General features: G+C 45.3%; 1 protein-coding gene across 1 annotated transcript in view; it reads left to right on the top strand.

The window, feature by feature from the left end:
• Positions 1 to 17,453, top strand: part of LOC130115162 (solute carrier organic anion transporter family member 1C1-like) — a 173,454-nt gene that overhangs the window by 93,423 nt on the left and 62,578 nt on the right. The gene's annotated exons all lie outside the window — the stretch shown is intronic.

The following is a 17,453-nucleotide window of genomic DNA, read 5'->3' on the forward strand; positions in this document are numbered from 1 at the left end:
TAATGGTGTCAGCGTGGCCACCCCTGTAAAAAATTGTCTGGCTCCACCACCACTTCAATTCACCTTACAATAATGGAGGACCTTTTGTAAAATTTAACATCCTTCTGCCAAACTGGCCTTGATTTTTTTTTTTTAAAAAAAGGTCACTGATGTAAAATAACTGAATATCTAGTCTTTTTTATGTCACCTTACATCTTGTTAACACTACAAAGTTTTATGTACCTGTATGTAGCCCGGGTGAGAAAAGGCTGGGTTTAGTACAGTTGTTAAATGCATGTAGTTTTACTGTCATTAGGGATTTGCTAATGTCTGAGGTTCGCATCCCGTCTGCTTAAAAAAAAAAACTAAGTAAGTTTGATTGGAATGTACATGGGCATACACGTAGCATAGCGAGGGTACAACCTACCCTGTATGGCATAGAAGAGTGTTTTATTGGTTGATGTCAAATAATCTTAAACGTCAATAAAGACAAATCTTTATTGTGATTGGATGGGGGGCGGGAGTAGAGAGAACTTTAGGGAAGGAGAACGAGAGCTCTAGAGAGGTCTGAGTGAAGGTCTCAAGTCAAGTGGCATTCCACTGCTTTCAATCTCCTCAGCATTATCCTGTATTCGGCTTTAATTATATGCTTGTTAGAACCGACTCTTATACGTTGATCAGACGTGTAAATTGCAAGCTATGTTGAGGTAGATTATATTCAGTTTGAGGTTGTGTATGTAAATTATCACTGTTAGCTTCGTTTGCTAGCACGTTCAGCTAACGTTAGCTGATTGCTCCCGATTAGCGTGGGTAGTTAGGCTACTCTAACCTTTACTTTAATGACTGCAGTTGTCATTCGAATTACGGTCTTTTACTGACAACATATAGGAGTCGACTCGGTTTTATAGCACCTTTGAAAGACGTGTTTTATTTTCTGTTCGACCAGTGTTCTTTACAAGTGTCTTGCTAGTCAGATATGCTAGCAAGTTAGCTTTCAGTTGTACTCACTCATTTTCTTAGGAGAGCCACTTATGAGTAAGACCATTCCTCAAAGAGCCACAGAGCTTGCAAAACATTTCGCAAATACAAAGCTACATGTAATATTTGCTAGTAATATTTGATTTGCTAATGTCCCTTACGGCTTTCCGTAGCGCCACAACAAGGTCACGTGATCTACGTAACAACGTCAGTGGGAATCCGGTCGGTGAATAAACACCCAGCACGAGAGAAGTCGTCCTTGCTTTATTAATGTTATAAGTTAACATAGCCAGAGGGCACAGATCATTACATGGTGTCAGAGTAGCGGAGTTTAAATACCCAATATGGATTCGTACGGCGTTCCAGCTCCACGGATGGACTGGGAATCGGCGAACTTACCTGAAGCATGGAGACGATTTCGACAAACAACGGAGCTAATGTTCAAGGGCCCCCTGCGTGGGAACAACGAAGAGGAGAAATGCAGCTACCTCCTGCTCTGGATAGGGGAAAAAGGGCGCGATGTGCACAACACTTGGACACTCAGCGGAGAACAAGCCAAGAAGCTAGAAACGTACTACGATAAGTACACTGAGTACATCACCCCCAAAGCAAACCCGATTTATGCCAGATATAAATTTCATGAAAAGATGCAGGGAGAGAGTGAATCCTTCGAACAATTTGTAACTGAGCTAAAGCTCCTAGTCAAAGACTGTGGCTACCCAAATGCCGACGAGATGGTCAGGGACCGCATCGTGTTTGCCACCAACTCACCCAGAGTGAGAGAAAAGCTACTTAGCCAGGGAGCTGAGCTAACGCTAGAAAAAGCCATAGATGTAGCCCGCTCACACGAGCTAGCAAAGCAACAGCTAAAGTTTATGGGCCAGGGCAGCACACATGAAACGGTGCACGCAATAGGCAGAAAGACTTACAAACCGAACGCACCCAAAGCAGCTAACGCTAACTTCAGACAAAGGGAAGGTAACGTTAGCACCGCCGCTAGGGCGTGTAGCTATTGTGGAGGGCTACACGGCGCTAAAGCCACTTGCCCAGCTAAGGGTAAACAATGCATTAAATGCAAGAAGCTCAATCATTTTGCTAAAGTATGCAAGTCTAGCTCCCAGGGACAGACAAAGTACTACCGCGGCACAGTACATGCCGTCGGAGAGAACCCAGAAGAGTACACCACTGACAGAGAGCAGGAAGAACTGTACTTCGACAACATTACAGTGGAGAGCACCGCTGTGGGAGAACAGACAGAGCTGTACATAGACTGCATCTCAATAGAGAACAACGGAAAAAGCAACGAGCAGGCTTACGTAGAGGTTGGAATTGGCACACTTCCACAGAAGGTAAAGTTTAAACTAGACACTGGGGCACAGGCCAATACTATTCCCACCAACCTGTTCCAGGCGCTGTTCAAAAATGTGACACTGAAACCAGCAATACACAGACTCACTGAATATGGAGGAGGCGCGCTGAGCGTGAAAGGCACATGCAAACTAAAATGTAAGTACAGAGACAATGCAATGATGCTGGACTTTTACGTCATTGACACAAACGCCCCACCAGTCATGGCAATGAAAACATGCCGTGACCTAAACTTGGTAAAAATAGTAATGGCTGTGAGCGAGGAAAACAATGTCACATCACAGAGCATAATGGATGAGTATGCAGATGTTTTCCAGGGAATAGGAGAGTTCCCAGGCGAGTGCACCTTCCGCGTCACACCAGATGCAACGCCGGTCGTCTGCCCGCCACGCAGAATCCCCATCGCCCTACGCAGCAAACTGAGGGACGAGCTTGACAGCATGGAGAAAGGCGGCATAATCTGTAAGGTAAAAGAACCCACAGAATGGGTGAACGCACTCGTCATTGTTGAGAAGCCAAAGACAGGCAAACTTAGAGTGTGTTTAGACCCCAGAGCTCTTAACAAAGTGATACAACGACCTCACTACCCCCTCCCCACGCTGGAGGACGCCACCACAAAGCTCGCTGGAGCTGAGTACTTTAGCGTGTTAGACGCGCGGTCAGGCTATTGGGCCATCAAACTGAGCACTGAATCCTCAATGTTGACGACATTTAACACAGTGTTTGGCAGGTATCGTTTCCTCAGACTGCCATTCGGAATCGTGTCCGCTCAAGACGAGTTCCAGAGACGCGTGGATGAAACATATGAAGGATTGGACGGTGTGACGGCCATAGTGGACGACATACTAGTGTTCGGCAAGACTAAAGAGGAACATGACCAGCGTCTCAGAGCGATGCTGAAGCGCACAAGGGAGCGAGGGGTGAGGCTCAACCCCGACAAGTGTCACATATGCGTGTCCGAGGTACGCTACTTCGGCCACACGCTCTCACACGAAGGCATCAAACCAGACCCACACAAGGTGAAGGCGGTCAAGGACATGCAACCCCCACAGAACAAAGCAGAGCTGGAGACAGTCCTCGGCATGATCAACTACCTCGCCAGATTCGCTCCACACCTCTCACAGATAAACTCACCCCTCAGACAGCTTCTGAAACAGGACAGTGAGTTTGTGTGGGATGCAGTCCACGACAAGGCGTTCCAAGAGATGAAGAATCTCATTACACAGCACCCAGGTCCAGTACTCTCATATTTCGACCCGCAGAAAGAGCTGCGACTCCCAAGTGGATGCATCCAAAAGTGGCCTTGGGGCTGTCATGCTCCAAGATGGCAAACCAATTGCCTATGCGTCCAAGTCACTCAACAGCACTGAAGAAAACTACGCACAGATAGAGAAGGAGCTCTACGCTGTGGTCTTCAGCTGCAAGAGGTTCCACGAGTACATGTACGGACGAAAAGTGATTGTGGAGTCAGACCACTAGCCTCTGGAGGCAATACTAAAAAAGCCACTGGCAGCAGCACCACCCCGGCTGCAACGGATGATCCACCGCCCCAGTAAGGACATACCGGTGGCCGACACACTGTCACGCAAGTCAATAGAACACCACGACAGTGACCTACAGGAAGGGATGGAGACCCAAGTGCACACAGTCCTCAGCAACATCCCTGTGAGCGACACAAGACTCACAGAAATCAAGCAGGAAACAGCGCAAGATCCACAGCTCACCGCACTCAGACGAGCCACACTCACTGGCTGGCCAGACACAAAGAAAAAGTGCCCGCCCAGCATCCAGGAATACTGGAACCACAGAGCAGAAATCTCAGAAATGGACGGTATCCTGTTCAAAGGTGAGAGAATCATTGTCCCCCAAAAGCTTCGCAAGGACATGATACAGCGCATCCATGCCAGCCACCTTGGCGTGGAAAAAAGCAAATGCCGAGCAAGAGACTTACTGTTCTGGCCTGGCATGGGGAAACAGATCGAGGATGCGGTAGCGGACTGCAGCATATGCCAAGAACGGCGCAGCGCAAATGCAAAGGAACCAATGATGTCACACGCCATACCCGAGCGGCCGTGGCAAGTGATAGGCACAGACCTATTCACATGGAACTCACAGGACTTCATAGTCACTGTGGACTACTACTCCAGATTCTTCGAGCTAGAGAGACTTTACAGCTGCACCTCATCTGCCGTCATCATGAAGCTGAAAGCAGCAATGGCTCGACACGGAATCCCCGAGACTATCATCAGCGACAACGGTCCGTGCTACAGCTCTGGTGAGTTCCGCAACTTCTCACAGACATGGGGTTTCTCACACACCACCACAAGCCCCCACTACCCACAGAGCAACGGCCTCTCCGAGAAGACTGTCCAGACTGCCAAACGCATCCTGGACAAAGCCAAAGCTGAGAACAAAGACGCCTACATGAGCTTACTGGAGTATCGCAACACACCGGTGGACAATCTGAAATCACCGGCACAGCTACTGATGAGTCGGAGGCTGCGGTCCATTCTCCCATCAACAGCAAAACACCTGCAGCCACAGATCGCCAGTCAGGAGGATGTTCACAAAAGGAGAGAGGTATGTCAACAGCGCCAGCAGGCATACTACAATCGAACAGCCAAACCTCTGCCCCACCTGCCCGCAGGCACACCAATCCGCTTCCGGCAGGAGGATGGATCCTGGAGACCTGCAACTGTGGAAAGACCAGCGAACACAGACAGGAGCTACCACATCCAAACCAAAGAAGGCCAGATCTACCAACGCAACCGTCAACACCTGCGACAAAGCAGAGTGAACACTCACACTACACACACACACACTTCACAGCAGACTATTACCAGCGCTAACAACACACAAGCCCATCAGCAAGAGCATGCTGAACCTCCAGACACGAACAATCAGCGACAACCAGACACACAGCCTGGTTACACCACGAGGTCAGGTCGCACGATCAAACCAAGACAAATCCTTGACTTATGAATGTTAAAAAAGAGAGAATTTTACACCAACCTGTACTATACCTGCTATGTTTTGAAAAGATGTATTTACAGCGTTCACTTACCTTGTGTACCTACCTGCTGTTTGCAGTTACCAGTAATGAAATGAAAAAAAAGATGAAATGTTATTACGGTGTCACATTTAGACAGTGAAGGAAATGTTTTACACTACTTTGTTGCAGTCCAGTTATATAAGAGTTCCACTTTCATATTCTTTCTTATTAAGATTGTATTCGCTTATAAACGTGCTCAACGTGGTCTGTATCTCTGCAGAGAAAGCAGCACTTTTCAGAAAAAGGGAGACGTAATATTTGCTAGTAATATTTGATTTGCTAATGTCCCTTACGGCTTTCCGTAGCGCCACAACAAAGTCACGTGATGTACGTTTCAACGTCAGTGGGAATCCGGTCGGTGAATAAACACCCAGCACGAGAGAAGTCGTCCTTGCTTTAATAATGTTATAAGTTAACATAGCCAGAGGGCACAGATCATTACACTACACACATAGGCTATATACGTCTACCCATGATCCCACGCTGTTACGTAGCCTACGTTCTTTGACGTAGCTTCAGTATGCTGCCATCTGCTGGATAATTCATTTAAAAGTGCTAAAACAGGACACAAACAGAACCTATAGAAGTAAGTTATAGCTATGTTCTTATTGTTATCAGTGGATCTATATGAGGCGCAAAACAAAGTCTCACGAGCCGCATCGCGAGCCGCGTAAAGAGTATCACTGGCTTATCTATAAGTTAACTGACCATCGTGTCCATTACCGGTTGTCTTGCTAATCAAATATGCATTACCGGTTGTCTTGCTAATCAAATATGCTGGCAAGTTAGCTTATCTGTATCATTTATACTCTGCCTTGTTTCGGTGAGCCTATAGTTCATGGGACTGAGCCATAGTATTCGGCAGTACATAAAAAAGGTCTCGCGCACCGCGCATTAAGTTTCGTATACGGCAGTTCCTCCTTGGATTTTGATCATCGTTCCCGCTCTGTGCTACGTGGGCACGTACAGAGCTCTCCTAGCTACAAGGCAGCACTACTTGTTCCACATGACCGACCACCCGCGGACATTCGTAAGTACAGACTCATTTGGCTCTATTGAATGAAGGGGCCGATTGTAAGCAGCGCGCGGGTCACCATGCACCCAAGCAATGACCAGGCCTGCAACGTTTATTTGTTTATGCCAGCTTTTGGAATATGCCGGATTTTGGGGTTATTTTATTTGTGAAAGTATGTGGGCCCACCACTATTGTTACATTTGTGATATGAGCAACAGGTATTTTGTGTTTTGTTTTTGCTTTGGGGTATATTATTGTACCGCAAAGGGACGTGCACTTGTTTTAAAGCACACGGTGAATTACTCTGTTACGGTACAGCCAATACATTCCTAGGGGTCCATTTAAAGCAGAGTATCTGCTATAGTACTGCTTACAGTCAAAGTAATTATAGATAGTTAGCTTTATTTGAGGTATACTCACAGCTAGTGTCATATTGTCCACTAAATAGATATAATACTATTATCATAATCCTGGTCTCGCTTTATATAAATTCTTTCCCACTCTATTCTATTTACATTTAGAATTATACAGTGCGTCCGGAAAGTATTCACACCCCTTCACTTTCCCCACATTTTGTTATGTTACAGTCTTATTCCAAAATGGATCAAATTCCTTTTTTTCTCATCAATCTACATACAATACCCCATAATGACAAAGCGAAAAAGGTTTTGTAAAATTTTTTCAAATTTATTAAAAATAAAAAACTGAAATATTGCATGCACATAAGTATTCACACCCTTTACTCAATACTTGGTTGAGGCACCCTTGGCAGTGATTACAGCCTCGAGTCTTCTTGAGTGCGACGCTATAAGCTTGGCACACCTATATTTGGGGTATTTCTCCCATTCTTCTCTGCAGATCCTCTCGATATCTGTAAGGTTAGATGGGGAGCGTCACTGCACAGCTATTTTCAGGTCTTTCCAGAGATGTTCAATGGGGTTCAAGTCTGGGCTCTGGCTGGGCCACTCAAGGACATTCACAGACTTGTCCCGAAGCCACTCCTTCGTTGTCTTGGCTGTGTGCTTAGGGTCATTGTCGTGTTCAAAGGTAAAGCTTCGCCTCAGTCTGAGGTTCTGAGCGCTCTGGAGCAGGTTTTCATCAGGGATCTCTCTGTACTTTGCTCCATTCATCTTTCCCTCGACCCTGACTTGTCTCCCAGTTCCTGCCGCTGAAGAACATCCCCACAGCATGATGCTGCCACCACCATGCTTCACTGTAGGGATGGTATTAGCAAGGTGATGAGAGGTGCCTGGTTTCCTCCAGACGTGACGTTTGGCATTCAGGCCAAAGAGTTCAATCTTGGCTTCATCATACCAGAGAATATTGTTTCTCATGGTCTGAGAGTCCTTTAGGTGCTTTCTGGCAAACTCCAAGCGGGCTGTCATGTGCCTTTTACTGAGCAGAGGCTTCCGTCTGGCCACTCTACCATAAAGGCCTGATTGGTGGGGTGCTGCAGAAATGGTTGTCCTTCTGGAAGGTTCTCCCATCTTCACAGAGGAATGCTGGAGCTCTGTCAGAGTGACCATCGGGTTCTTGGTCACCACCCTGACCAAGGCCCTTCTCCCCGGATTGCTCAGTTTGGCTGGGCGGCCAGCTCTAGGAAGAGTCCTGGTGGATCCAAACTTCTTCCATTTACGAATGATGGAGACCACTTTGCTCTTCAGGACCTTCAAAGCTGTAGAAAATGTTTTGTCCTCTTCCCCAGATCTGTGCCTCAATACAATCCTGTCTCGGAGGTCCACAGACAATTCCTTTGACTTCATGGCTTTGTTTCTGCTCTGACATGCACTGTCAACAGTGGGACCTTATATAGACAGGTGTGTGCCTTTCCAAATCATGTCCAATCAATTGAATTTACTATGGATGGACTCCAGTCAAGATGTAGAAACAGCTCAAGGATGATCAGTGGAAACAGGATGAACCTGAGTTCAATTTTGAATGTCATAGCAAAGGGTGTGAATACTTATGTACATGCAATATTTCAGTTTTTATTTTTAATACATTTGCAAAAATTTCTACAAAACCTTTTTCACCTTGTCATTATGGGGTATTGCGTGTAGATTGATGAGAAAAAAAAGGAATTTAATCCATTTTGGAATAAGGCTGTAACATAACAAAATGTGGGGAAAGTGAAGGGGTGTGAATACTTTCCGGATGCACTGTATATATATATTAGATAATTTTTCCATCTCAAAAGCACTGGTATACTTGGGATGTACAAATTCAATTCAATTTATTGTCATTAAAAACAATGAGCAGGCACATGTTAAAAATGAAATGAGGGCTGTGGCTTTGCCAAACAGTGCAAGACAGACACAGACAAACACAGCAAATGCAATATAAGATATACACTCATGAAGACCAAAAGCTAAAAATAATTTTTTTTAAAAAAGAGCTGGAGTACAAAATATTTAAAAATATCTACAGACATTCAGTGGGTAGCCAGGTTCAGGTGGGCAACAGCTTGTGGAAAGAAGCTGTTTTTGAGCCTGGTAGTGTGGGCTCTGAGGCTCCTGTAGCGCCTCCCAGAGCGCAGGGAGGAGAACAGTCATGGTTGGGGTGGGTGGGATCTCTGCTGATGCTCAGACCCCTTCGAAGGCAGCGTTTGTGATAAATGTCTTTTATGGATGGGAGCTGGGTACTGGTAATATGCTGGGCCGCCTTGACGATCCAGATGCAGATGGTCATGCTCTCTATGGTGCAGTGGTAGAAGTTGGTGAGAATTTTGGGGGGTAGACGGGCGCTCCTCAGCCTCCTCAGGAAATGCAGGCGTTGTTGGGCCTTTTTCACAAGGGCCTGGGTGTTTAATGTCCACGAAAGGTCCTCGCTGATGTGGACTCCAAGAAATTTAAAGCTGGAAACACGCTCCACTTCCACCCCATTGATTAGTATGAGGGAGTGGCTGCAGCTTCTAGACCTCAAAGGTATTGATTGTGCAACTATTGATTGGAGTCACATTATTCTTTATTTGTATTTTCTTTTTTGGGGTATTTGACATAATTGATAATTGTGGGCTTGTTTGCATTGCTGCTGTCACAACTTCATTCACATTCCTAAATTCAATATATTACCTGTTTATATAAGGAGGTTTTCTGGTCCAGTTATTTCATTCTGAATAATAAGTTGAGTTCATTAAGCATAATTTTGCTGGATATAATTAACTCTTACTCGGAATAGTATTAGTATACGAACCCATAGCCCCACCTTCCTAGTTTATTCCCTTTCACGGCGTCTATAGACACAGAGTAGGGGGTGGGTGCTACATAAAATGGAGGTACCACTGGGATTAGATAAAATAAAATAAAACAACTTGTTTTGACCAGACACTAAAACTTAGATCTACAGGTATGGTTGTTGTGACAGTACAAATAAATCAATAAATAGACCTTAATACAGAGCTGTTATATAAGTGTAAAATATACAGTGCTACTAGTTTGCTCTATTAGTAGAATATAACTGAGAAATATTGTAAAGTAGACAAATGCAAAGGCAAGTCTAAGTTGAACAAAAGTCAAACTATTCGTAGAAAAGAAATACAATAGTACACCAGTTAACCCCGCTCTGGGTACACCATGGCACAGCTCCGTAATTGGTGTAATGGAGAGGAACTTGACCCTGAACATGCCATATTAGTAATTGATGTTCCTGAAGACACTGACGTTGACTTCATGGAGCAAACACTACAGTCTATCAAAGTGCTTGGACGCGTCAAAGTACGAGGGACGATATATGATTCGCAGCTTCAACGTCTGACTGTCTTGTGTGAGTGCAGTGAGAAGGTGAATGTCAAGGTCATCCCTCCAGAGGTGTTGTCAATGGGCAGTGTGCAACCATGGAGGATTGTGGGACCTAACACTGAAGAGGCTGAAGTTCTGGAGAGACCTCATACATCTACCCCTAGTGCACAGGAGGAGAGCCCTGCCATGTCAGCTTCTAGCCCACGACAAGCATGTACACCAGAGGCCATCATTCGCACGGTTGGAGATCTGATGGAGAAGCAAACCAAGTCTTCCAGTGAAGGTAGTGCATTCAGGAGGTTGCGTACGTTCTCTGGAGTCGTCCCCACTCCTGCTGGAGAGGAACAGCTTGACAATTGGAATGACCAAGCCTGTTTGATAGTGGAGGAATGCGGCAGGCCAGACAGGGAAAAGAGGATGAGGATCATGGAAAGTCTGAAAGGTCCTGCCTTGGAAATCATCCAAGCTGTTCGATTCAACAACCCCAATGCACCTCCCACAGAGTACATTGGAACCACTTTCGGAACACCAGAGACCGTTGAGGAACTTTATTTTGTTTTTCGGCTCCTCGGGCAGCACCCAGGTGAGAAGCTGTCCGAATTTCTGAGGTTGGAGAGAGTTCTGAACAAAGTGGTGCAGAAAGGAGCCCTGCCAGCCACTTCAGCTAACAGAGCTAGACTAGACCAGCTCATCAAAGGAGCCACTGGATCAGACATGATGCTGCTAAACCTCCAACTGAGAGATCGAAGAGACCAACCACCTACGTTTTTCAGCTGCTGAATGAGATATGTACTGAAGAGGAGTATGAAGTCTCGCGATGGAAGCTGAACCCCATGGTGAAGTCAGTTCGTGTCAAGCTCTCCGGGTCACCAACAGAGTTTGAGATGAAAGAGTTCCGAGCTGAGACAAGGGAGTTGAAGTCACAAGCCTCTGAACACACAACCTTACAGCCACCAGACCTCGAGTCAAAACTGATGTGCAGAGTTGCGGCTGCGGGTTCAGATAAAGACAGCGATGTCAAAGCTCTGCAAAGAGAAGTTAGAGAACTGAGAGACAGGTCACAGTCATGACAGTCGGGCCAGCTAGTGGGTCTAGTGAGAAGCCAACCGGGAGACAGTCGTCAGCCCCGACTCAGCAGAGGTCGCCTGGTGATTTTTTTTTCTGCTACTGCTGCGGTGAGGACAGGCATATAACCACTAGATGTAGAGCCCCATCAGCGAAAAGTGATTCAGAAATCCATCTGTGCACAGCAAGCATTCAGGGGTGACAAGAGAGGACTGAGTACTGCTGAAGAGAGCGTACACAATGTCAGTGTGAAGAGAAGTGCACTGCGGGTTCAGGCTAACCATCTCCCAGAAGGACTAGTTGGACCGCCCTCTATGGCGCTTATGAAAGTGGAGGGGAAACTGTGCACCACCCTTCTTGACAGTGGGTCACAAGTGACCATTGTTTTTGACAGATGGTATGCCAAGCACCTTGCACATATACCATTGCATCCAGTGAGTGGATTGGCCATCTGGGGCCTCTGATGCTTAGAGTAGCTACCCTTACAGAGGCTACATTCAGGTTGAGTTGGAGCTCCCTGAGAAGTTAACTGGTGATTCAAAAGCTATTGCAGTCCTTGCCTTGGTATGCCCAGATTCTCGTTGCTCTGACAATTCCCCTGTTCTTGTTGGCACCAACGTTCAGTGGGTCCGTCCTTTCATCCTGCCACACAGGGAGCGGTTGGCCTCAGCCCCCATCCGCTCACTGAGAGTACACACTCCAGACCATGAAGTACCAGCACTGTCCACCAAAGCATCACAGATGGAACCTGACCATGCTGTTGTGGCTGAGGTGAAGTGGGACGTTCCAGGTCCGCCTGTCATTCCTGCCGCTGGCCAGCACATTGCAGTTTGCAAAGTCAATGGGACACAGCTATTGGGAAAGAGTATCCTCATTGCCAAGAGCGCACCATCTCTTGTTCTTCCTGCGGGTGTGTTCATACAACCCACTGTATTATTCTCATCAGTTCTCGACAAGAGCAATTTTTTGGTCATGCTGGATAATGAGTCACTCAAGGAGACTTCCATTCCAGCTGGCACTGTGATTGCATACCTGCACATAGCAGACACTGTTAGAGTAGCTCCAAGTCAAGAGCTGACTACAACCAAGATTGATCCGACACTGTGCGACTTCGGAGAGTCACCCATCCCCTGTGAGTGGAAGGACAGACTTGCAAAGAAACTGTCAGAAAGAGGAAATGTATTCTCAGTTGGAAGAATGGCACGTTGGGCTAGCAAAGGGAGTGGAGCATCAGATAAGACGCAGTGACAATCAACCATTCAGAGAGCGAACACGTCACATCGCGCCAGCCAACTTTAATTACTTACGCCGCCACCTGCAGGGGTTGCTAGCGGCGGGGATCATAAAGGAGTCCAGGAGCTCGTATGTGTCACCCATTGTCATTGACAGAAAGAAATCTTGACAGCTGCGCATATCTGTGGATTACCGAACACTGAACCGAAGAACCATCCCAGACCAGTATGCCGTCCCACGCATTGATGATGCCCTGGACTGTCTAAGTGGAAGCAAGTGGTTTTCAGTGTTAGACCTGTGTAGTGGATACTACCAGATCCCGATGGCCGAGGAGGACAAAGAAAAAACTGCCTTCATCTGTCCACTCGGAGTGTACCAGTTTGAATGAATGCCACGGGCTCACCAGAGCTCTGGCGACATTTCAACAACTTATGGAGAAGGCCGTCGGAGACATGCACCTACTGGAAGTCATTGTACAGGGGTGTCCCCAGGATTTTCAAACAAGATGGTTCTGAGTCGTAAGTAGGGGGTGGTCCAGAGGGGGGATGTGCCCCCCCCGTCCAGGAGGCAAAAATAAATTTGAAATAAAGAAAGCCATTTGCTGTAATTTCCTGCAACTTAAAAACAATTCCAATAAAAAGCAAACATAATTTCAAAAAAAGCAAACACAAGGGTAAGTTCCAAATAAAGTATTTATTTAAGTAGTGTTGAAATAGTTGTTAAAACACGAAAACACGCGCTGGGGCCGCCCATTTGGGACTCGACTACAGCCAGATGGCGGCTGACCAGGCCGCCGACCCAGGAGTGCAGGCATGCAGGACCGCCATCACAGGGCTGCAGTTGGAGGATGTGGCTTTCGATGACGCCGGCACCACGCTCCTGTGCGATGTCTCTACAGGTCAGCCCCGCCCCGTTGTTCCGACTGCTTGGAGGCGGCGGGTCTTCGACGCAGTCCATTGTCTGTCTCACCCTGGCAGAAAGCCTTCACAGAGGTTGGTGGCGGCAAAGTTTGTCTGGCATGGACTCAAAAAGGATGTGAGGGACTGGGCTGACACCTGTGTGGAGTGCCAACGCTCCAAAGTGCTCCGGCACGTCAAAGCGCCCCTGATACCTTTCACGGTACCCGAGAGGAGGTTCGACCACGTGAATGTGGACCTGGTAGGCCCCCTATCCCCCTCCCGTGGTTTCACATACCTGCTCACCATGGTTGACAGGACCACGTGATGGCCAGAGGCCGTCCCGCTTCCGTCCACGACAGCGCCTGAGGTTGCCCGAGCGTTCATCGGAACCTGGGTCACAAGACAAGCAGACTGTGAAACAGTCAGAACAGAGTCAGTCCTGAGTCAGAGACACTGAATGTTGAACCTGACGCAACCTATTCATCATCTGAGGAGTCAGACTTCGACCTCCCTCACCTTCTAGCATTTCATAGACCTCAGGAGTGGAGAGAGCTTCTGACACATCCAGACTTCCCTGCTGGGAGATATGATGCTAGCGCTGATGAAGGCTGTGCTGATGAATGTGCAAGAAGCCCTACAAAAAGAAATCAGAACACTGCTGCAAACAAAGAAGCTGCCCTGGAATCTGGCCAAGTAACTGCCCCAGACCCAGATCTAGGAGAGGAAGAAAATGTTAATGGTACTGGAGTACGCCTGAATAACGAAGAGCCATCAACTGGACGCCCAAGGAGGGAGAAGAGACCTGTCATGCGGTTAAGCTATGATGAACTAGAAAAGCCCTCTGATCAACCCCTGACTGGTCTAAGTTGTGGAATGTTCATTGGAAGTGGAGGTTGTGGGGGGGACCAGAAGTCGCCCCTGCAATACTGTGTGGTGCCACCCCATGGCATTGTGCCCCAATTGTTGTAGTGTAGCCCCCTCTCAGTTCCCTCAGCATGAAATACTACCAAGAGTATAATACTTTGTTTGATGGGGACATCAAACATCTAGAAGGGGGAGAGTGTAGCCCCGACCAAGAGTATAATAATTTGTTTGATGGGGACATCAAAAGTCTAGAAGGGGGAGGGTGTAGTCCAAGGCTGGGTTGGTCTAGTACAGTTGTTAATTGCATGCAGTTTTACTGTCATTAGGGATTTGCTAATGTCTGAGGTTCGCATCCTGTCTGCCTTAAAGAAAAAAGAAAACATTTAAAAAAAAAGCTAAGCAAGTTTGATTGGAATATACATGGGCATACACGTGGCATAGTGAGGGTACAACCTATCCTGTATGACATGTAAGAGTATTTTATTCGTTAATGTCAAATGTCAATATGGACAAATCTTTATTGTGATTGGATGGGGGGCGGGAGTAGAGCGAACTTTAGGGAAGGAGAACGAGAGTTCTAGAGAGTTCGTGAGTGAAGGTCTCAAGTCAAGTGGCAGTTCACCGCTTTCAATCTCCTCAGCATTATCCTGTATTCGGCTTTAATTATATGCTTGTTAGAGTCGACTCTTATATGTTGATCAAACGTGTAAATTGCAAGGTATGTTGAGGTAGATTATATTCAGTTTGAGGTTGTGTATGTAAATTCTCACTGTTAGCTTCGTTTGCTAGCACGTTCAGCTAATGTTAGCTGATTGTTCCCAATTAGCTTGGGTAGTTAGGCTACTCTAACCTTTACTTTAATGACTGCAGTTGTCATTCGAATTATGGTCTTTTACTGACAACATATAGGAGTCGACTCGGTTTTATAGCACGCTTGAAAGATGTGTTTTATTTTCTGTTCAACCACAGTGTTCTTTATGAGTATCTTGCTAGTCAGATATGCTGGCAAGTTAGCTTATCTGTAAGTTAGCTGACCACAGTGTCCATTACCGGTTGTCTTGCTAGTCAAATATGCTGGCAAGTTCGCTTATCTGTATCGTTTATACTCTGCCTTGTTTCGGTGAGCCTGTAGTTCGTGGGACTGAGACATAGTAGTCGGCAGTACATCAACAAGGTCACGCGCACTGCACATTAAGTTTCATATACAGCAGTTCCTCATTGGATTCTGATCATCGTTCCCGCTCAGTGCTACATGGGCACGTACAGAGTTCTCCTGGCCACAAGGCAGCACTACTTGTTCCACATGACCACCCGCAGACATTCGTAAGTACAGTCTCATTCGGCTCTATTGAATGAAGGGGCCCATTTTAAGTAGTGTGCGGGTCACCATGCACCCAAGCAACAACGAGGCCTGCAACGTTTATTTGTTTATGCCGGCTTTTGGGATTATTTTATTTGTGTTATAAAGTGTGTGGGCCCACCACTATTGTTACATTTGTGATATTGAACAACAGGTATTTTGTGTTTTGTTTTTACTTGGGGGTTTATTATTGTACCACAAAGGTACCTGCACTTGTTTTAAAGCACAAGGTGAATTACTCTGTTACGGTACAGCCAATACATTCCTAGGGGTCCATTTAAAGCAGAGTATCTGCTATAGTACTGCTTACTGTCAAAGTAATTAAGCCCAATCTATGTAAAAGCTATAGATAGATAGCTTTAGTTGAGGTATACTCACAGCTATTGTCATATTGTCCACTAAATAGATATAATACTATTATCATAATCCTGGTCTCACTTTATACAAATTCTTTTCCCACACTATTCCATTTACATTTAGAAATATAAATATATTAGATAATTTTCCCATCTCAAAAGCACTGTTATACTTGGGATGCATAAAGGTATTGGTTGTGCAACTATTGACTGGAGTCACATTATTCTTTATTTGCATTTTCTTTTTTGGGGTATTTGACATAATAATTGTGCGCTTGTTTGCATTGCTACTGTCACAACTTTACTTTATTCACATTCCTAAATTCAATATATTACCTGTTTATATAAGGAGGTTTTCTGGTCCAGTTATTTCATTCTGAATAATAAGTTAAGTTCATTAAGTATAATTTTGCTGTGTATAGTTAACTCTTATTCAGAATAGTATTAGTATACGAACCCGTAGCCCCACCTTCCTAGTTTATTCCCTTTCACAGCATTTATAGACACAGAGTAGGGGGTGGGCGCCACATGTATATAGTCAATCCTTGTGTATATCTCTGAATATTGTTGTGTTGTAGTGTTATTATTGTATGTTAAGTACACTGAGAGAGCCACAAAACCAGAGTCAAATTCCATGTTTGTGTGAACCTACATGGCCAATACACATGATTCTGATTCTGATATGCTGCTGGTTCAAATCAAAATGTACTGAAAACTGTCCATGTAGTGATCGTCGGGTTACCCACATAGTTGATTTATCTGCCAAATAATAGTGTAAGCCAATTCATTTTGTAGTTTTTTTGCTTGTATTGTTTACCATTTTAATACTTTAAGTGGTACAGTGCTTGGTGTTAAAATACTGTGCATAGTGTTGCACAGTATTTTAACACAGCAACTTTATGTCTTGTATAGCCTACTTATAAGTGAGAGCTAAGGAAAAAGTACTGAACTGAAAATGATCATCAATGCAACATGGGCAGATGAGCATGTGTACTTATTTATATATTGATTTCCACTCAACATCTGAATTTGAGTTTCAATCAATAACATTTGTTGTCCTGCTCAAAAAAAAAATTACTGAAAGTTTCTTTGTGTAAGGAGCATAACTTATAACACCATATCCTATCAATGCCTACAAGTATACATATTAACAATGACTCAAATGTTTGCCCCTCTACCTGTCATGACCATCCTGTGGCTACCCTTTAAGCAAATATCCTAAAATCCTTTTTGCATGTTTTTTTTAATCTTTTTTATCTGCTGACCAGCTGCTCCAGCACCATATTTTACTTTATGCAACTGTTTTACCCTAAGGTTTACAAAAAAGTAAAAAAAATTAAAAAAAACTAATTACATACTATCAGCACTTGAATCAAGATCTTAATCCTTCGTTTTGAGAGTGCAATCCATATTCATCCAGTGACTTAAAGGCTGGTACTGTAGGAGGCATCTGACAAGAATTTTTCCACAGGTGGATTCAAGATGGGGCCTTTAAAAATAAAAGTATAAATCAAATGTACGTCAGCAATATTGTATTCTTTATAATC

This window comes from Lampris incognitus, chromosome 7 (genome assembly GCF_029633865.1).
Source record: "Lampris incognitus isolate fLamInc1 chromosome 7, fLamInc1.hap2, whole genome shotgun sequence".
In the NCBI taxonomy this organism is placed as follows: domain Eukaryota; kingdom Metazoa; phylum Chordata; class Actinopteri; order Lampriformes; family Lampridae; genus Lampris; species Lampris incognitus.